This window comes from Vulpes vulpes, unplaced genomic scaffold (assembly GCF_048418805.1).
Source record: "Vulpes vulpes isolate BD-2025 unplaced genomic scaffold, VulVul3 u000000730, whole genome shotgun sequence".
Classification (NCBI taxonomy): domain Eukaryota; kingdom Metazoa; phylum Chordata; class Mammalia; order Carnivora; family Canidae; genus Vulpes; species Vulpes vulpes.
In genome coordinates, this window is record NW_027325763.1 from 55,395 (window position 1) to 75,243 (window position 19,849).

At 76.1% G+C, this 19,849-nt stretch overlaps 11 non-coding genes across 11 annotated transcripts; all 11 read left to right on the forward strand.

Moving 5' to 3' along the window:
• Positions 1-1,634: 1,634 nt before the first annotated feature.
• On the forward strand, positions 1,635-1,753 carry LOC140597221 (5S ribosomal RNA). The gene has a single exon (XR_011999086.1). It is a non-coding gene; the product is annotated as a 5S ribosomal RNA (ribosomal RNA).
• Positions 1,754-3,420: 1,667 nt separating this feature from the next.
• Positions 3,421-3,539, forward strand: LOC140597222 (5S ribosomal RNA). Its single transcript, XR_011999087.1, has one exon. It is a non-coding gene; the product is annotated as a 5S ribosomal RNA (ribosomal RNA).
• Positions 3,540-5,186: 1,647 nt separating this feature from the next.
• LOC140597223 (5S ribosomal RNA) lies at positions 5,187-5,305 on the forward strand. The gene has a single exon (XR_011999088.1). It is a non-coding gene; the product is annotated as a 5S ribosomal RNA (ribosomal RNA).
• Positions 5,306-6,971: 1,666 nt separating this feature from the next.
• Positions 6,972-7,090, forward strand: LOC140597224 (5S ribosomal RNA). The gene has a single exon (XR_011999089.1). It is a non-coding gene; the product is annotated as a 5S ribosomal RNA (ribosomal RNA).
• A 1,666-nt stretch (positions 7,091-8,756) lies between these two features.
• Positions 8,757-8,875, forward strand: LOC140597225 (5S ribosomal RNA). The gene has a single exon (XR_011999090.1). It is a non-coding gene; the product is annotated as a 5S ribosomal RNA (ribosomal RNA).
• A 1,661-nt stretch (positions 8,876-10,536) lies between these two features.
• LOC140597227 (5S ribosomal RNA) lies at positions 10,537-10,655 on the forward strand. Its single transcript, XR_011999092.1, has one exon. It is a non-coding gene; the product is annotated as a 5S ribosomal RNA (ribosomal RNA).
• A 1,663-nt stretch (positions 10,656-12,318) lies between these two features.
• Positions 12,319-12,437, forward strand: LOC140597228 (5S ribosomal RNA). The gene has a single exon (XR_011999093.1). It is a non-coding gene; the product is annotated as a 5S ribosomal RNA (ribosomal RNA).
• Positions 12,438-14,103: 1,666 nt separating this feature from the next.
• LOC140597229 (5S ribosomal RNA) lies at positions 14,104-14,222 on the forward strand. Its single transcript, XR_011999094.1, has one exon. It is a non-coding gene; the product is annotated as a 5S ribosomal RNA (ribosomal RNA).
• A 1,666-nt stretch (positions 14,223-15,888) lies between these two features.
• On the forward strand, positions 15,889-16,007 carry LOC140597230 (5S ribosomal RNA). Its single transcript, XR_011999095.1, has one exon. It is a non-coding gene; the product is annotated as a 5S ribosomal RNA (ribosomal RNA).
• A 1,665-nt stretch (positions 16,008-17,672) lies between these two features.
• LOC140597231 (5S ribosomal RNA) lies at positions 17,673-17,791 on the forward strand. The gene has a single exon (XR_011999096.1). It is a non-coding gene; the product is annotated as a 5S ribosomal RNA (ribosomal RNA).
• Positions 17,792-19,451: 1,660 nt separating this feature from the next.
• On the forward strand, positions 19,452-19,570 carry LOC140597232 (5S ribosomal RNA). The gene has a single exon (XR_011999097.1). It is a non-coding gene; the product is annotated as a 5S ribosomal RNA (ribosomal RNA).
• The last annotated feature ends 279 nt before the right edge of the window (positions 19,571-19,849 follow it).

Below are 19,849 nucleotides of genomic sequence, written 5' to 3' on the forward strand. Positions count from 1 at the left end.
TTTTTTCCTCGGCCTTTTGCCTGCCTTCCTGTCTGTCCCTTGGCCGCCAACGCCCCCTCGACCAACGCGGCGGCGGCGGCGGCGGCGGCGGCGGCGCCCCCCTCCGGGCGACCCGTGGCATGGCCCCCGCCCCGCCGGAAGCACCGCAGGGCGCCGCGGAGCACCGAGGGCGCCGGCTGCACGGGCAGGAGGCCACACACATGCACCACCTCCTCTTCCTCTCAAGCCCTTCACCCTCGCAGCCCGCCCTTCAAGCACACCCACCCACGTCCTAGCCGGCCGCGCGTCCCAGGGCGCCGCGGGGGCCCGAAGGCGGCCGACGGAGGGGACGGGGCGACAGCAGGAACCTCGGGGCCGGGGCGGGGAGGGGGCGGTCGCTGGGGGGAGCCGGGCGGGGGCTGGATCCCGTCTCCGCAGGCCTGCGAGCCCCTCCGGGGGGCCGGGGCGGGGCTTTGGGGGCCGGGGCCGGGGCGGGGCTTTGGGGGCCGGGGCCCTCCTCGCCCCGCCCCAATCTCCGCCCCCAGGCCCGCCCCCAGCCCCTAGCAATTCCCTGGCACCGCCCCCAGCCTCCAAGCCACCCAGCCACCCGCAACCCCCCCCACCTTCGGCCCGGGCCCGCCTGCACCTTCTCTCCGAAGGACATGCCCTGCCTCCCCCGCGGACCACCGTCCCTTCGGCCCTCAGCCACGACGTCCACGCTCCGCGGGCCCGGGACACCAGATGGCCCGACCGCCCGGGGCCTCAGGCCCCGTTGGCACCGGGCTGCGCGCTCCGCGGCCCCGCAACAGCCAAGGCCACAGCGACGCGGGGGCGGCCGGCACCCATGCCGAAAAGGGCCGCGCGCAACACAGCAAGAGACACAAGAGAGACTCGCTCCGCGCCTGGGCGTGGGCGCCGCGCACGCAACACAGGCACACGGTCCCGCGGCGGTTCGGCTGATGGGCAGGAATGGGGGCAGAACGGCATCCCTGACACCGTGGCTGCAGGGCCCGCGGCTGCCAGGGCTCCTAAGGCAGCTCCAGGGCCTGCGCCCCTCCGGCGGGGTGGCTGCCTCGCCCCCACAGGCCTTGTGGCCCAGCTCCGAGTGCCCGTGTCCCTCCGTCTGTGTGTGTGTGTGTGTGTGTCTGTCTGTCTGTCGTGGGCACCTGTGTCTGTGTCCCTGCCTGTCCGAGGATGGGGTCCGGCGGCGCGGGCGGCCCCGGCTTGGCTTTGAGCCAGGCCGGCTGAAGAACAGGAGAGGCCAGGGGTCGTCCGGAGCCGGCCGGCGCCGGCCCGCGGCACCCCCCCAGCCAGTGAGCGGTCCGAGGTGGGGCGGCGTGCCATCCGGGGAGCCGAGCGGCGGCGACGCGCCCGCCAGGCCGGGGACGGGAGCGCGCCCGGGCTCCGGCGACAGCCTCCGCTCCGGGGTGCGGGAGGCGTCTTGGCCCCCACCCCCCCCGCCCGGCCCGGGGCAGGCGCCCTCCGCCACCCCGGGCGCGGCGCGGGAGGCGGTCAGTCAATCAATCAGTCGGGCCGGCAGGCGAGCATGCAGGCGGGCTGGCGCGATCGGGCGGGCGGAGGGCTGAGGAGCGGCGGGCGCCTGGCCCGGAGAGGCGCAGAGCAGGCTCTTGGGGCGCCCAGCGGCAGCCGCGGACGTCTACGGCCATACCACCCTGAACGCGCCCGATCTCGTCTGATCTCGGAAGCTAAGCAGGGTCGGGCCTGGTTAGTACTTGGATGGGAGACCGCCTGGGAATACCGGGTGCTGTAGGCTTTTTTTCCTCGGCCTTTTGCCTGCCTTCCTGTCTGTCCCTTGGCCGCCAACGCCCCCTCGACCAACGCGGCGGCGGCGGCGGCGGCGGCGGCGGCGGCGGCGGCGGCGGCGGCGGCGCCCCCTCCGGGCGACCCGTGGCATGGCCCCCGCCCCGCCGGAAGCACCGCAGGGCGCCGCGGAGCACCGAGGGCGCCGGCTGCACGGGCAGGAGGCCACACACATGCACCACCTCCTCTTCCTCTCAAGCCCTTCACCCTCGCAGCCCGCCCTTCAAGCACACCCACCCACGTCCTAGCCGGCCGCGCGTCCCAGGGCGCCGCGGGGGCCCGAAGGCGGCCGACGGAGGGGACGGGGCGACAGCAGGAACCTCGGGGCCGGGGCGGGGAGGGGGCGGTCGCTGGGGGGAGCCGGGCGGGGGCTGGATCCCGTCTCCGCAGGCCTGCGAGCCCCTCCGGGGGGCCGGGGCGGGGCTTTGGGGGCCGGGGCCGGGGCGGGGCTTTGGGGGCCGGGGCCGGGGCCGGGGCCCTCCTCGCCCCGCCCCAATCTCCGCCCCCAGGCCCGCCCCCAGCCCCTAGCAATTCCCTGGCACCGCCCCCAGCCTCCAAGCCACCCAGCCACCCGCAACCCCCCCCACCTTCGGCCCGGGCCCGCCTGCACCTTCTCTCCGAAGGACATGCCCTGCCTCCCCCGCGGACCACCGTCCCTTCGGCCCTCAGCCACGACGTCCACGCTCCGCGGGCCCGGGACACCAGATGGCCCGACCGCCCGGGGCCTCAGGCCCCGTTGGCACCGGGCTGCGCGCTCCGCGGCCCCGCAACAGCCAAGGCCACAGCGACGCGGGGGCGGCCGGCACCCATGCCGAAAAGGGCCGCGCGCAAACACAGCAAGAGACACAAGAGAGACTCGCTCCGCGCCTGGGCGTGGGCGCCGCGCACGCAACACAGGCACACGGTCCCGCGGCGGTTCGGCTGATGGGCAGGAATGGGGGCAGAACGGCATCCCTGACACCGTGGCTGCAGGGCCCGCGGCTGCCAGGGCTCCTAAGGCAGCTCCAGGGCCTGCGCCCCTCCGGCGGGGTGGCTGCCTCGCCCCCACAGGCCTTGTGGCCCAGCTCCGAGTGCCCGTGTCCCTCCGTCTGTGTGTGTGTGTGTGTGTGTCTGTCTGTCTGTCGTGGGCACCTGTGTCTGTGTCCCTGCCTGTCCGAGGATGGGGTCCGGCGGCGCGGGCGGCCCCGGCTTGGCTTTGAGCCAGGCCGGCTGAAGAACAGGAGAGGCCAGGGGTCGTCCGGAGCCGGCCGGCGCCGGCCCGCGGCACCCCCCCAGCCAGTGAGCGGTCCGAGGTGGGGCGGCGTGCCATCCGGGGAGCCGAGCGGCGGCGACGCGCCCGCCAGGCCGGGGACGGGAGCGCGCCCGGGCTCCGGCGACAGCCTCCGCTCCGGGGTGCGGGAGGCGTCTTGGCCCCCACCCCCCCCGCCCGGCCCGGGGCAGGCGCCCTCCGCCACCCCGGGCGTGGCGCGGGAGGCGGTCAGTCAATCAATCAGTCGGGCCGGCAGGCGAGCATGCAGGCGGGCTGGCGCGATCGGGCGGGCGGAGGGCTGAGGAGCGGCGGGCGCCTGGCCCGGAGAGGCGCAGAGCAGGCTCTTGGGGCGCCCAGCGGCAGCCGCGGACGTCTACGGCCATACCACCCTGAACGCGCCCGATCTCGTCTGATCTCGGAAGCTAAGCAGGGTCGGGCCTGGTTAGTACTTGGATGGGAGACCGCCTGGGAATACCGGGTGCTGTAGGCTTTTTTTCCTCGGCCTTTTGCCTGCCTTCCTGTCTGTCCCTTGGCCGCCAACGCGCCCCTCGACCAACGCGGAGGCGGCGGCGGCGGCGGCGGCGACGGCGCCCCCCTCCGGGCGACCCGTGGCATGGCCCCCGCCCCGCCGGAAGCACCGCAGGGCGCCGCGGAGCACCGAGGGCGCCCGCTGCACGGGCAGGAGGCCACACACATGCACCACCTCCTCTTCCTCTCAAGCCCTTCACCCTCGCAGCCCGCCCTTCAAGCACACCCACCCACGTCCTAGCCGGCCGCGCGTCCCAGGGCGCCTCGGGGGCCCGAAGGCGGCCGACGGAGGGGACGGGGCGACAGCAGGAACCTCGGGGCCGGGGCGGGGAGGGGGCGGTCGCTGGGGGGAGCCGGGCGGGGGCTGGATCCCGTCTCCGCAGGCCTGCGAGCCCCTCCGGGGGGCCGGGGCGGGGCTTTGGGGGCCGGGGCCGGGGCCGGGGCCGGGGCCGGGCCCGCCTGCGGGCCCTCCTCGCCCCGCCCCAATCTCCGCCCCCAGGCCCGCCCCCAGCCCCTAGCAATTCCCTGGCACCGCCCCCAGCCTCCAAGCCACCCAGCCACCCGCAACCCCCCCCACCTTCGGCCCGGGCCCGCCTGCACCTTCTCTCCGAAGGACATGCCCTGCCTCCCCCGCGGACCACCGTCCCTTCGGCCCTCAGCCACGACGTCCACGCTCCGCGGGCCCGGGACACCAGATGGCCCGACCGCCCGGGGCCTCAGGCCCCGTTGGCACCGGGCTGCGCGCTCCGCGGCCCCGCAACAGCCAAGGCCACAGCGACGCGGGGGCGGCCGGCACCCATGCCGAAAAGGGCCGCGCGCAACACAGCAAGAGACACAAGAGAGACTCGCTCCGCGCCTGGGCGTGGGCGCCGCGCACGCAACACAGGCACACGGTCCCGCGGCGGTTCGGCTGATGGGCAGGAATGGGGGCAGAACGGCATCCCTGACACCGTGGCTGCAGGGCCCGCGGCTGCCAGGGCTCCTAAGGCAGCTCCAGGGCCTGCGCCCCTCCGGCGGGGTGGCTGCCTCGCCCCCACAGGCCTTGTGGCCCAGCTCCGAGTGCCCGTGTCCCTCCGTCTGTGTGTGTGTGTGTGTGTGTCTGTCTGTCTGTCGTGGGCACCTGTGTCTGTGTCCCTGCCTGTCCGAGGATGGGGTCCGGCGGCGCGGGCGGCCCCGGCTTGGCTTTGAGCCAGGCCGGCTGAAGAACAGGAGAGGCCAGGGGTCGTCCGGAGCCGGCCGGCGCCGGCCCGCGGCACCCCCCCAGCCAGTGAGCGGTCCGAGGTGGGGCGGCGTGCCATCCGGGGAGCCGAGCGGCGGCGACGCGCCCGCCAGGCCGGGGACGGGAGCGCGCCCGGGCTCCGGCGACAGCCTCCGCTCCGGGGTGCGGGAGGCGTCTTGGCCCCCACCCCCCCCGCCCGGCCCGGGGCAGGCGCCCTCCGCCACCCCGGGCGCGGCGCGGGAGGCGGTCAGTCAATCAATCAGTCGGGCCGGCAGGCGAGCATGCAGGCGGGCTGGCGCGATCGGGCGGGCGGAGGGCTGAGGAGCGGCGGGCGCCTGGCCCGGAGAGGCGCAGAGCAGGCTCTTGGGGCGCCCAGCGGCAGCCGCGGACGTCTACGGCCATACCACCCTGAACGCGCCCGATCTCGTCTGATCTCGGAAGCTAAGCAGGGTCGGGCCTGGTTAGTACTTGGATGGGAGACCGCCTGGGAATACCGGGTGCTGTAGGCTTTTTTTCCTCGGCCTTTTGCCTGCCTTCCTGTCTGTCCCTTGGCCGCCAACGCCCCCTCGACCAACGCGGCGGCGGCGGCGGCGGCGGCGGCGGCGGCGGCGGCGGCGGCGGCGCCCCCCTCCGGGCGACCCGTGGCATGGCCCCCGCCCCGCCGGAAGCACCGCAGGGCGCCGCGGAGCACCGAGGGCGCCGGCTGCACGGGCAGGAGGCCACACACATGCACCACCTCCTCTTCCTCTCAAGCCCTTCACCCTCGCAGCCCGCCCTTCAAGCACACCCACCCACGTCCTAGCCGGCCGCGCGTCCCAGGGCGCCGCGGGGGCCCGAAGGCGGCCGACGGAGGGGACGGGGCGACAGCAGGAACCTCGGGGCCGGGGCGGGGAGGGGGCGGTCGCTGGGGGGAGCCGGGCGGGGGCTGGATCCCGTCTCCGCAGGCCTGCGAGCCCCTCCGGGGGGCCGGGGCGGGGCTTTGGGGGCCGGGGCCGGGGCGGGGCTTTGGGGGCCGGGGCCGGGGCCGGGGCCCTCCTCGCCCCGCCCCAATCTCCGCCCCCAGGCCCGCCCCCAGCCCCTAGCAATTCCCTGGCACCGCCCCCAGCCTCCAAGCCACCCAGCCACCCGCAACCCCCCCCACCTTCGGCCCGGGCCCGCCTGCACCTTCTCTCCGAAGGACATGCCCTGCCTCCCCCGCGGACCACCGTCCCTTCGGCCCTCAGCCACGACGTCCACGCTCCGCGGGCCCGGGACACCAGATGGCCCGACCGCCCGGGGCCTCAGGCCCCGTTGGCACCGGGCTGCGCGCTCCGCGGCCCCGCAACAGCCAAGGCCACAGCGACGCGGGGGCGGCCGGCACCCATGCCGAAAAGGGCCGCGCGCAACACAGCAAGAGACACAAGAGAGACTCGCTCCGCGCCTGGGCGTGGGCGCCGCGCACGCAACACAGGCACACGGTCCCGCGGCGGTTCGGCTGATGGGCAGGAATGGGGGCAGAACGGCATCCCTGACACCGTGGCTGCAGGGCCCGCGGCTGCCAGGGCTCCTAAGGCAGCTCCAGGGCCTGCGCCCCTCCGGCGGGGTGGCTGCCTCGCCCCCACAGGCCTTGTGGCCCAGCTCCGAGTGCCCGTGTCCCTCCGTCTGTGTGTGTGTGTGTGTGTGTGTCTGTCTGTCTGTCGTGGGCACCTGTGTCTGTGTCCCTGCCTGTCCGAGGATGGGGTCCGGCGGCGCGGGCGGCCCCGGCTTGGCTTTGAGCCAGGCCGGCTGAAGAACAGGAGAGGCCAGGGGTCGTCCGGAGCCGGCCGGCGCCGGCCCGCGGCACCCCCCCAGCCAGTGAGCGGTCCGAGGTGGGGCGGCGTGCCATCCGGGGAGCCGAGCGGCGGCGACGCGCCCGCCAGGCCGGGGACGGGAGCGCGCCCGGGCTCCGGCGACAGCCTCCGCTCCGGGGTGCGGGAGGCGTCTTGGCCCCCACCCCCCCCGCCCGGCCCGGGGCAGGCGCCCTCCGCCACCCCGGGCGCGGCGCGGGAGGCGGTCAGTCAATCAATCAGTCGGGCCGGCAGGCGAGCATGCAGGCGGGCTGGCGCGATCGGGCGGGCGGAGGGCTGAGGAGCGGCGGGCGCCTGGCCCGGAGAGGCGCAGAGCAGGCTCTTGGGGCGCCCAGCGGCAGCCGCGGACGTCTACGGCCATACCACCCTGAACGCGCCCGATCTCGTCTGATCTCGGAAGCTAAGCAGGGTCGGGCCTGGTTAGTACTTGGATGGGAGACCGCCTGGGAATACCGGGTGCTGTAGGCTTTTTTTCCTCGGCCTTTTGCCTGCCTTCCTGTCTGTCCCTTGGCCGCCAACGCCCCCTCGACCAAGCGGCGGCGGCGGCGGCGGCGGCGGCGGCGGCGGCGGCGGCGGCGCCCCCCTCCGGGCGACCCGTGGCATGGCCCCCGCCCCGCCGGAAGCACCGCAGGGCGCCGCGGAGCACCGAGGGCGCCGGCTGCACGGGCAGGAGGCCACACACATGCACCACCTCCTCTTCCTCTCAAGCCCTTCACCCTCGCAGCCCGCCCTTCAAGCACACCCACCCACGTCCTAGCCGGCCGCGCGTCCCAGGGCGCCGCGGGGGCCCGAAGGCGGCCGACGGAGGGGACGGGGCGACAGCAGGAACCTCGGGGCCGGGGCGGGGAGGGGGCGGTCGCTGGGGGGAGCCGGGCGGGGGCTGGATCCCGTCTCCGCAGGCCTGCGAGCCCCTCCGGGGGGCCGGGGCGGGGCTTTGGGGGCCGGGGCCGGGGCGGGGCTTTGGGGGCCGGGGCCGGGGCCGGGGCCCTCCTCGCCCCGCCCCAATCTCCGCCCCCAGGCCCGCCCCCAGCCCCTAGCAATTCCCTGGCACCGCCCCCAGCCTCCAAGCCACCCAGCCACCCGCAACCCCCCCCACCTTCGGCCCGGGCCCGCCTGCACCTTCTCTCCGAAGGACATGCCCTGCCTCCCCCGCGGACCACCGTCCCTTCGGCCCTCAGCCACGACGTCCACGCTCCGCGGGCCCGGGACACCAGATGGCCCGACCGCCCGGGGCCTCAGGCCCCGTTGGCACCGGGCTGCGCGCTCCGCGGCCCCGCAACAGCCAAGGCCACAGCGACGCGGGGGCGGCCGGCACCCATGCCGAAAAGGGCCGCGCGCAACACAGCAAGAGACACAAGAGAGACTCGCTCCGCGCCTGGGCGTGGGCGCCGCGCACGCAACACAGGCACACGGTCCCGCGGCGGTTCGGCTGATGGGCAGGAATGGGGGCAGAACGGCATCCCTGACACCGTGGCTGCAGGGCCCGCGGCTGCCAGGGCTCCTAAGGCAGCTCCAGGGCCTGCGCCCCTCCGGCGGGGTGGCTGCCTCGCCCCCACAGGCCTTGTGGCCCAGCTCCGAGTGCCCGTGTCCCTCCGTCTGTGTGTGTGTGTGTGTGTGTGTGTGTCTGTCTGTCTGTCGTGGGCACCTGTGTCTGTGTCCCTGCCTGTCCGAGGATGGGGTCCGGCGGCGCGGGCGGCCCCGGCTTGGCTTTGAGCCAGGCCGGCTGAAGAACAGGAGAGGCCAGGGGTCGTCCGGAGCCGGCCGGCGCCGGCCCGCGGCACCCCCCCAGCCAGTGAGCGGTCCGAGGTGGGGCGGCGTGCCATCCGGGGAGCCGAGCGGCGGCGACGCGCCCGCCAGGCCGGGGACGGGAGCGCGCCCGGGCTCCGGCGACAGCCTCCGCTCCGGGGTGCGGGAGGCGTCTTGGCCCCCACCCCCCCCGCCCGGCCCGGGGCAGGCGCCCTCCGCCACCCCGGGCGCGGCGCGGGAGGCGGTCAGTCAATCAATCAGTCGGGCCGGCAGGCGAGCATGCAGGCGGGCTGGCGCGATCGGGCGGGCGGAGGGCTGAGGAGCGGCGGGCGCCTGGCCCGGAGAGGCGCAGAGCAGGCTCTTGGGGCGCCCAGCGGCAGCCGCGGACGTCTACGGCCATACCACCCTGAACGCGCCCGATCTCGTCTGATCTCGGAAGCTAAGCAGGGTCGGGCCTGGTTAGTACTTGGATGGGAGACCGCCTGGGAATACCGGGTGCTGTAGGCTTTTTTTCCTCGGCCTTTTGCCTGCCTTCCTGTCTGTCCCTTGGCCGCCAACGCCCCCTCGACCAACGCGGCGGCGGCGGCGGCGGCGGCGGCGGCGGCGGCGGCGGCGGCGCCCCCCTCCGGGCGACCCGTGGCATGGCCCCCGCCCCGCCGGAAGCACCGCAGGGCGCCGCGGAGCACCGAGGGCGCCGGCTGCACGGGCAGGAGGCCACACACATGCACCACCTCCTCTTCCTCTCAAGCCCTTCACCCTCGCAGCCCGCCCTTCAAGCACACCCACCCACGTCCTAGCCGGCCGCGCGTCCCAGGGCGCCGCGGGGGCCCGAAGGCGGCCGACGGAGGGGACGGGGCGACAGCAGGAACCTCGGGGCCGGGGCGGGGAGGGGGCGGTCGCTGGGGGGAGCCGGGCGGGGGCTGGATCCCGTCTCCGCAGGCCTGCGAGCCCCTCCGGGGGGCCGGGGCGGGGCTTTGGGGGCCGGGGCCGGGGCGGGGCTTTGGGGGCCGGGGCCGGGGCCCTCCTCGCCCCGCCCCAATCTCCGCCCCCAGGCCCGCCCCCAGCCCCTAGCAATTCCCTGGCACCGCCCCCAGCCTCCAAGCCACCCAGCCACCCGCAACCCCCCCCACCTTCGGCCCGGGCCCGCCTGCACCTTCTCTCCGAAGGACATGCCCTGCCTCCCCCGCGGACCACCGTCCCTTCGGCCCTCAGCCACGACGTCCACGCTCCGCGGGCCCGGGACACCAGATGGCCCGACCGCCCGGGGCCTCAGGCCCCGTTGGCACCGGGCTGCGCGCTCCGCGGCCCCGCAACAGCCAAGGCCACAGCGACGCGGGGGCGGCCGGCACCCATGCCGAAAAGGGCCGCGCGCAACACAGCAAGAGACACAAGAGAGACTCGCTCCGCGCCTGGGCGTGGGCGCCGCGCACGCAACACAGGCACACGGTCCCGCGGCGGTTCGGCTGATGGGCAGGAATGGGGGCAGAACGGCATCCCTGACACCGTGGCTGCAGGGCCCGCGGCTGCCAGGGCTCCTAAGGCAGCTCCAGGGCCTGCGCCCCTCCGGCGGGGTGGCTGCCTCGCCCCCACAGGCCTTGTGGCCCAGCTCCGAGTGCCCGTGTCCCTCCGTCTGTGTGTGTGTGTGTGTGTGTGTCTGTCTGTCTGTCTGTCGTGGGCACCTGTGTCTGTGTCCCTGCCTGTCCGAGGATGGGGTCCGGCGGCGCGGGCGGCCCCGGCTTGGCTTTGAGCCAGGCCGGCTGAAGAACAGGAGAGGCCAGGGGTCGTCCGGAGCCGGCCGGCGCCGGCCCGCGGCACCCCCCCAGCCAGTGAGCGGTCCGAGGTGGGGCGGCGTGCCATCCGGGGAGCCGAGCGGCGGCGACGCGCCCGCCAGGCCGGGGACGGGAGCGCGCCCGGGCTCCGGCGACAGCCTCCGCTCCGGGGTGCGGGAGGCGTCTTGGCCCCCACCCCCCCCGCCCGGCCCGGGGCAGGCGCCCTCCGCCACCCCGGGCGCGGCGCGGGAGGCGGTCAGTCAATCAATCAGTCGGGCCGGCAGGCGAGCATGCAGGCGGGCTGGCGCGATCGGGCGGGCGGAGGGCTGAGGAGCGGCGGGCGCCTGGCCCGGAGAGGCGCAGAGCAGGCTCTTGGGGCGCCCAGCGGCAGCCGCGGACGTCTACGGCCATACCACCCTGAACGCGCCCGATCTCGTCTGATCTCGGAAGCTAAGCAGGGTCGGGCCTGGTTAGTACTTGGATGGGAGACCGCCTGGGAATACCGGGTGCTGTAGGCTTTTTTTCCTCGGCCTTTTGCCTGCCTTCCTGTCTGTCCCTTGGCCGCCAACGCCCCCTCGACCAACGCGGCGGCGGCGGCGGCGGCGGCGGCGGCGCCCCCCTCCGGGCGACCCGTGGCATGGCCCCCGCCCCGCCGGAAGCACCGCAGGGCGCCGCGGAGCACCGAGGGCGCCGGCTGCACGGGCAGGAGGCCACACACATGCACCACCTCCTCTTCCTCTCAAGCCCTTCACCCTCGCAGCCCGCCCTTCAAGCACACCCACCCACGTCCTAGCCGGCCGCGCGTCCCAGGGCGCCGCGGGGGCCCGAAGGCGGCCGACGGAGGGGACGGGGCGACAGCAGGAACCTCGGGGCCGGGGCGGGGAGGGGGCGGTCGCTGGGGGGAGCCGGGCGGGGGCTGGATCCCGTCTCCGCAGGCCTGCGAGCCCCTCCGGGGGGCCGGGGCGGGGCTTTGGGGGCCGGGGCCGGGGCGGGGCTTTGGGGGCCGGGGCCGGGGCCGGGGCCGGGCCCGCCTGCGGGCCCTCCTCGCCCCGCCCCAATCTCCGCCCCCAGGCCCGCCCCCAGCCCCTAGCAATTCCCTGGCACCGCCCCCAGCCTCCAAGCCACCCAGCCACCCGCAACCCCCCCCACCTTCGGCCCGGGCCCGCCTGCACCTTCTCTCCGAAGGACATGCCCTGCCTCCCCCGCGGACCACCGTCCCTTCGGCCCTCAGCCACGACGTCCACGCTCCGCGGGCCCGGGACACCAGATGGCCCGACCGCCCGGGGCCTCAGGCCCCGTTGGCACCGGGCTGCGCGCTCCGCGGCCCCGCAACAGCCAAGGCCACAGCGACGCGGGGGCGGCCGGCACCCATGCCGAAAAGGGCCGCGCGCAACACAGCAAGAGACACAAGAGAGACTCGCTCCGCGCCTGGGCGTGGGCGCCGCGCACGCAACACAGGCACACGGTCCCGCGGCGGTTCGGCTGATGGGCAGGAATGGGGGCAGAACGGCATCCCTGACACCGTGGCTGCAGGGCCCGCGGCTGCCAGGGCTCCTAAGGCAGCTCCAGGGCCTGCGCCCCTCCGGCGGGGTGGCTGCCTCGCCCCCACAGGCCTTGTGGCCCAGCTCCGAGTGCCCGTGTCCCTCCGTCTGTGTGTGTGTGTGTGTGTGTCTGTCTGTCTGTCGTGGGCACCTGTGTCTGTGTCCCTGCCTGTCCGAGGATGGGGTCCGGCGGCGCGGGCGGCCCCGGCTTGGCTTTGAGCCAGGCCGGCTGAAGAACAGGAGAGGCCAGGGGTCGTCCGGAGCCGGCCGGCGCCGGCCCGCGGCACCCCCCCAGCCAGTGAGCGGTCCGAGGTGGGGCGGCGTGCCATCCGGGGAGCCGAGCGGCGGCGACGCGCCCGCCAGGCCGGGGACGGGAGCGCGCCCGGGCTCCGGCGACAGCCTCCGCTCCGGGGTGCGGGAGGCGTCTTGGCCCCCACCCCCCCCGCCCGGCCCGGGGCAGGCGCCCTCCGCCACCCCGGGCGCGGCGCGGGAGGCGGTCAGTCAATCAATCAGTCGGGCCGGCAGGCGAGCATGCAGGCGGGCTGGCGCGATCGGGCGGGCGGAGGGCTGAGGAGCGGCGGGCGCCTGGCCCGGAGAGGCGCAGAGCAGGCTCTTGGGGCGCCCAGCGGCAGCCGCGGACGTCTACGGCCATACCACCCTGAACGCGCCCGATCTCGTCTGATCTCGGAAGCTAAGCAGGGTCGGGCCTGGTTAGTACTTGGATGGGAGACCGCCTGGGAATACCGGGTGCTGTAGGCTTTTTTTCCTCGGCCTTTTGCCTGCCTTCCTGTCTGTCCCTTGGCCGCCAACGCCCCCTCGACCAACGCGGCGGCGGCGGCGGCGGCGGCGGCGGCGGCGGCGGCGGCGGCGGCGCCCCCTCCGGGCGACCCGTGGCATGGCCCCCGCCCCGCCGGAAGCACCGCAGGGCGCCGCGGAGCACCGAGGGCGCCGGCTGCACGGGCAGGAGGCCACACACATGCACCACCTCCTCTTCCTCTCAAGCCCTTCACCCTCGCAGCCCGCCCTTCAAGCACACCCACCCACGTCCTAGCCGGCCGCGCGTCCCAGGGCGCCGCGGGGGCCCGAAGGCGGCCGACGGAGGGGACGGGGCGACAGCAGGAACCTCGGGGCCGGGGCGGGGAGGGGGCGGTCGCTGGGGGGAGCCGGGCGGGGGCTGGATCCCGTCTCCGCAGGCCTGCGAGCCCCTCCGGGGGGCCGGGGCGGGGCTTTGGGGGCCGGGGCCGGGGCGGGGCTTTGGGGGCCGGGGCCGGGGCCGGGGCCCTCCTCGCCCCGCCCCAATCTCCGCCCCCAGGCCCGCCCCCAGCCCCTAGCAATTCCCTGGCACCGCCCCCAGCCTCCAAGCCACCCAGCCACCCGCAACCCCCCCCACCTTCGGCCCGGGCCCGCCTGCACCTTCTCTCCGAAGGACATGCCCTGCCTCCCCCGCGGACCACCGTCCCTTCGGCCCTCAGCCACGACGTCCACGCTCCGCGGGCCCGGGACAGGACACCAGATGGCCCGACCGCCCGGGGCCTCAGGCCCCGTTGGCACCGGGCTGCGCGCTCCGCGGCCCCGCAACAGCCAAGGCCACAGCGACGCGGGGGCGGCCGGCACCCATGCCGAAAAGGGCCGCGCGCAACACAGCAAACACAAGAGAGACTCGCTCCGCGCCTGGGCGTGGGCGCCGCGCACGCAACACAGGCACACGGTCCCGCGGCGGTTCGGCTGATGGGCAGGAATGGGGGCAGAACGGCATCCCTGACACCGTGGCTGCAGGGCCCGCGGCTGCCAGGGCTCCTAAGGCAGCTCCAGGGCCTGCGCCCCTCCGGCGGGGTGGCTGCCTCGCCCCCACAGGCCTTGTGGCCCAGCTCCGAGTGCCCGTGTCCCTCCGTCTGTGTGTGTGTGTGTGTGTGTGTCTGTCTGTCTGTCGTGGGCACCTGTGTCTGTGTCCCTGCCTGTCCGAGGATGGGGTCCGGCGGCGCGGGCGGCCCCGGCTTGGCTTTGAGCCAGGCCGGCTGAAGAACAGGAGAGGCCAGGGGTCGTCCGGAGCCGGCCGGCGCCGGCCCGCGGCACCCCCCCAGCCAGTGAGCGGTCCGAGGTGGGGCGGCGTGCCATCCGGGGAGCCGAGCGGCGGCGACGCGCCCGCCAGGCCGGGGACGGGAGCGCGCCCGGGCTCCGGCGACAGCCTCCGCTCCGGGGTGCGGGAGGCGTCTTGGCCCCACCCCCCCCGCCCGGCCCGGGGCAGGCGCCCTCCGCCACCCCGGGCGCGGCGCGGGAGGCGGTCAGTCAATCAATCAGTCGGGCCGGCAGGCGAGCATGCAGGCGGGCTGGCGCGATCGGGCGGGCGGAGGGCTGAGGAGCGGCGGGCGCCTGGCCCGGAGAGGCGCAGAGCAGGCTCTTGGGGCGCCCAGCGGCAGCCGCGGACGTCTACGGCCATACCACCCTGAACGCGCCCGATCTCGTCTGATCTCGGAAGCTAAGCAGGGTCGGGCCTGGTTAGTACTTGGATGGGAGACCGCCTGGGAATACCGGGTGCTGTAGGCTTTTTTTCCTCGGCCTTTTGCCTGCCTTCCTGTCTGTCCCTTGGCCGCCAACGCCCCCTCGACCAACGCGGCGGCGGCGGCGGCGGCGGCGGCGGCGGCGCCCCCCTCCGGGCGACCCGTGGCATGGCCCCCGCCCCGCCGGAAGCACCGCAGGGCGCCGCGGAGCACCGAGGGCGCCGGCTGCACGGGCAGGAGGCCACACACATGCACCACCTCCTCTTCCTCTCAAGCCCTTCACCCTCGCAGCCCGCCCTTCAAGCACACCCACCCACGTCCTAGCCGGCCGCGCGTCCCAGGGCGCCGCGGGGGCCCGAAGGCGGCCGACGGAGGGGACGGGGCGACAGCAGGAACCTCGGGGCCGGGGCGGGGAGGGGGCGGTCGCTGGGGGGAGCCGGGCGGGGGCTGGATCCCGTCTCCGCAGGCCTGCGAGCCCCTCCGGGGGGCCGGGGCGGGGCTTTGGGGGCCGGGGCCGGGGCGGGGCTTTGGGGGCCGGGGCCGGGGCCGGGGCCGGGCCCGCCTGCGGGCCCTCCTCGCCCCGCCCCAATCTCCGCCCCCAGGCCCGCCCCCAGCCCCTAGCAATTCCCTGGCACCGCCCCCAGCCTCCAAGCCACCCAGCCACCCGCAACCCCCCCCACCTTCGGCCCGGGCCCGCCTGCACCTTCTCTCCGAAGGACATGCCCTGCCTCCCCCGCGGACCACCGTCCCTTCGGCCCTCAGCCACGACGTCCACGCTCCGCGGGCCCGGGACACCAGATGGCCCGACCGCCCGGGGCCTCAGGCCCCGTTGGCACCGGGCTGCGCGCTCCGCGGCCCCGCAACAGCCAAGGCCACAGCGACGCGGGGGCGGCCGGCACCCATGCCGAAAAGGGCCGCGCGCAACACAGCAAGAGACACAAGAGAGACTCGCTCCGCGCCTGGGCGTGGGCGCCGCGCACGCAACACAGGCACACGGTCCCGCGGCGGTTCGGCTGATGGGCAGGAATGGGGGCAGAACGGCATCCCTGACACCGTGGCTGCAGGGCCCGCGGCTGCCAGGGCTCCTAAGGCAGCTCCAGGGCCTGCGCCCCTCCGGCGGGGTGGCTGCCTCGCCCCCACAGGCCTTGTGGCCCAGCTCCGAGTGCCCGTGTCCCTCCGTCTGTGTGTGTGTGTGTGTGTGTCTGTCTGTCTGTCGTGGGCACCTGTGTCTGTGTCCCTGCCTGTCCGAGGATGGGGTCCGGCGGCGCGGGCGGCCCCGGCTTGGCTTTGAGCCAGGCCGGCTGAAGAACAGGAGAGGCCAGGGGTCGTCCGGAGCCGGCCGGCGCCGGCCCGCGGCACCCCCCCAGCCAGTGAGCGGTCCGAGGTGGGGCGGCGTGCCATCCGGGGAGCCGAGCGGCGGCGACGCGCCCGCCAGGCCGGGGACGGGAGCGCGCCCGGGCTCCGGCGACAGCCTCCGCTCCGGGGTGCGGGAGGCGTCTTGGCCCCCACCCCCCCCGCCCGGCCCGGGGCAGGCGCCCTCCGCCACCCCGGGCGCGGCGCGGGAGGCGGTCAGTCAATCAATCAGTCGGGCCGGCAGGCGAGCATGCAGGCGGGCTGGCGCGATCGGGCGGGCGGAGGGCTGAGGAGCGGCGGGCGCCTGGCCCGGAGAGGCGCAGAGCAGGCTCTTGGGGCGCCCAGCGGCAGCCGCGGACGTCTACGGCCATACCACCCTGAACGCGCCCGATCTCGTCTGATCTCGGAAGCTAAGCAGGGTCGGGCCTGGTTAGTACTTGGATGGGAGACCGCCTGGGAATACCGGGTGCTGTAGGCTTTTTTTCCTCGGCCTTTTGCCTGCCTTCCTGTCTGTCCCTTGGCCGCCAACGCCCCCTCGACCAACGCGGCGGCGGCGGCGGCGGCGGCGGCGGCGGCGGCGGCGGCGGCGGCGCCCCCTCCGGGCGACCCGTGGCATGGCCCCCGCCCCGCCGGAAGCACCGCAGGGCGCCGCGGAGCACCGAGGGCGCCGGCTGCACGGGCAGGAGGCCACACACATGCACCACCTCCTCTTCCTCTCAAGCCCTTCACCCTCGCAGCCCGCCCTTCAAGCACACCCACCCACGTCCTAGCCGGCCGCGCGTCCCAGGGCGCCGCGGGGGCCCGAAGGCGGCCGACGGAGGGGACGGGGCGACAGCAGGAACCTCGGGGCCGGGGCGGGGAGGGGGCGGTCGCTGGGGGGAGCCGGGCGGGGGCTGGATCCCGTCTCCGCAGGCCTGCGAGCCCCTCCGGGGGGCCGGGGCGGGGCTTTGGGGGCCGGGGCCGGGGCGGGGCTTTGGGGGCCGGGGCCGGGGCCGGGGCCCTCCTCGCCCCGCCCCAATCTCCGCCCCCAGGCCCGCCCCCAGCCCCTAGCAATTCCCTGGCACCGCCCCCAGCCTCCAAGCCACCCAGCCACCCGCAACCCCCCCCACCTTCGGCCCGGGCCCGCCTGCACCTTCTCTCCGAAGGACATGCCCTGCCTCCCCCGCGGACCACCGTCCCTTCGGCCCTCAGCCACGACGTCCACGCTCCGCGGGCCCGGGACACCAGATGGCCCGACCGCCCGGGGCCTCAGGCCCCGTTGGCACCGGGCTGCGCGCTCCGCGGCCCCGCAACAGCCAAGGCCACAGCGACGCGGGGGCGGCCGGCACCCATGCCGAAAAGGGCCGCGCGCAACACAGCAAGAGACACAAGAGAGACTCGCTCCGCGCCTGGGCGTGGGCGCCGCGCACGCAACACAGGCACACGGTCCCGCGGCGGTTCGGCTGATGGGCAGGAATGGGGGCAGAACGGCATCCCTGACACCGTGGCTGCAGGGCCCGCGGCTGCCAGGGCTCCTAAGGCAGCTCCAGGGCCTGCGCCCCTCCGGCGGGGTGGCTGCCTCGCCCCCACAGGCCTTGTGGCCCAGCTCCGAGTGCCCGTGTCCCTCCGTCTGTGTGTGTGTGTGTGTGTGTGTCTGTCTGTCTGTCGTGGGCACCTGTGTCTGTGTCCCTGCCTGTCCGAGGATGGGGTCCGGCGGCGCGGGCGGCCCCGGCTTGGCTTTGAGCCAGGCCGGCTGAAGAACAGGAGAGGCCAGGGGTCGTCCGGAGCCGGCCGGCGCCGGCCCGCGGCACCCCCCCAGCCAGTGAGCGGTCCGAGGTGGGGCGGCGTGCCATCCGGGGAGCCGAGCGGCGGCGACGCGCCCGCCAGGCCGGGGACGGGAGCGCGCCCGGGCTCCGGCGACAGCCTCCGCTCCGGGGTGCGGGAGGCGTCTTGGCCCCCACCCCCCCCGCCCGGCCCGGGGCAGGCGCCCTCCGCCACCCCGGGCGCGGCGCGGGAGGCGGTCAGTCAATCAATCAGTCGGGCCGGCAGGCGAGCATGCAGGCGGGCTGGCGCGATCGGGCGGGCGGAGGGCTGAGGAGCGGCGGGCGCCTGGCCCGGAGAGGCGCAGAGCAGGCTCTTGGGGCGCCCAGCGGCAGCCGCGGACGTCTACGGCCATACCACCCTGAACGCGCCCGATCTCGTCTGATCTCGGAAGCTAAGCAGGGTCGGGCCTGGTTAGTACTTGGATGGGAGACCGCCTGGGAATACCGGGTGCTGTAGGCTTTTTTTCCTCGGCCTTTTGCCTGCCTTCCTGTCTGTCCCTTGGCCGCCAACGCCCCCTCGACCAACGCGGCGGCGGCGGCGGCGGCGGCGGCGGCGGCGGCGGCGGCGGCGGCGCCCCCCTCCGGGCGACCCGTGGCATGGCCCCCGCCCCGCCGGAAGCACCGCAGGGCGCCGCGGAGCACCGAGGGCGCCGGCTGCACGGGCAGGAGGCCACACACATGCACCACCTCCTCTTCCTCTCAAGCCCTTCACCCTCGCAGCCCGCCCTTCAAGCACACCCACCCACGTCCTAGCCGGCCGCGCGTCCCAGGGCGCCGCGGGGGCCCGAAGGCGGCCGACGGAGGGGACGGGGCGACAGCAGGAACCTCGGGGCCGGGGCGGGGAGGGGGCGGTCGCTGGGGGGAGCCGGGCGGGGGCTGGATCCCGTCTCCGCAGGCCTGCGAGCCCCTCCGGGGGGCCGGGGCGGGGCTTTGGGGGCCGGGGCCGGGGCGGGGCTTTGGGGGCCGGGGCCGGGGCCCTCCTCGCCCCGCCCCAATCTCCGCCCCCAGGCCCGCCCCCAGCCCCTAGCAATTCCCTGGCACCGCCCCCAGCCTCCAAGCCACCCAGCCACCCGCAACCCCCCCCACCTTCGGCCCGGGCCCGCCTGCACCTTCTCTCCGAAGGACATGCCCTGCCTCCCCCGCGGACCACCGTCCCTTCGGCCCTCAGCCACGACGTCCACGCTCCGCGGGCCCGGGACACCAGATGGCCCGACCGCCCGGGGCCTCAGGCCCCGTTGGCACCGGGCTGCGCGCTCCGCGGCCCCGCAACAGCCAAGGCCACAGCGACGCGGGGGCGGCCGGCACCCATGCCGAAAAGGGCCGCGCGCAACACAGCAAGAGACACAAGAGAGACTCGCTCCGCGCCTGGGCGTGGGCGCCGCGCACGCAACACAGGCACACGGTCCCGCGGCGGTTCGGCTGATGGGCAGGAATGGGGGCAGAACGGCATCCCTGACACCGTGGCTGCAGGGCCCGCGGCTGCCAGGGCTCCTAAGGCAGCTCCAGGGCCTGCGCCCCTCCGGCGGGGTGGCTGCCTCGCCCCCACAGGCCTTGTGGCCCAGCTCCGAGTGCCCGTGTCCCTCCGTCTGTGTGTGTGTGTGTGTGTGTGTCTGTCTGTCTGTCGTGGGCACCTGTGTCTGTGTCCCTGCCTGTCCGAGGATGGGGTCCGGCGGCGCGGGCGGCCCCGGCTTGGCTTTGAGCCAGGCCGGCTGAAGAACAGGAGAGGCCAGGGGTCGTCCGGAGCCGGCCGGCGCCGGCCCGCGGCACCCCCCCAGCCAGTGAGCGGTCCGAGGTGGGGCGGCGTGCCATCCGGGGAGCCGAGCGGCGGCGACGCGCCCGCCAGGCCGGGGACGGGAGCGCGCCCGGGCTCCGGCGACAGCCTCCGCTCCGGGGTGCGGGAGGCGTCTTGGCCCCCACCCCCCCCGCCCGGCCCGGGGCAGGCGCCCTCCGCCACCCCGGGCGCGGCGCGGGAGGCGGTCAGTCAATCAATCAGTCGGGCCGGCAGGCGAGCATGCAGGCGGGCTGGCGCGATCGGGCGGGCGGAGGGCTGAGGAGCGGCGGGCGCCTGGCCCGGAGAGGCGCAGAGCAGGCTCTTGGGGCGCCCAGCGGCAGCCGCGGACGTCTACGGCCATACCACCCTGAACGCGCCCGATCTCGTCTGATCTCGGAAGCTAAGCAGGGTCGGGCCTGGTTAGTACTTGGATGGGAGACCGCCTGGGAATACCGGGTGCTGTAGGCTTTTTTTCCTCGGCCTTTTGCCTGCCTTCCTGTCTGTCCCTTGGCCGCCAACGCCCCCTCGACCAACGCGGCGGCGGCGGCGGCGGCGGCGGCGGCGGCGGCGGCGGCGGCGGCGGCGCCCCCCTCCGGGCGACCCGTGGCATGGCCCCCGCCCCGCCGGAAGCACCGCAGGGCGCCGCGGAGCACCGAGGGCGCCGGCTGCACGGGCAGGAGGCCACACACATGCACCACCTCCTCTTCCTCTCAAGCCCTTCACCCTCGCAGCCCGCCCTTCAAGCAC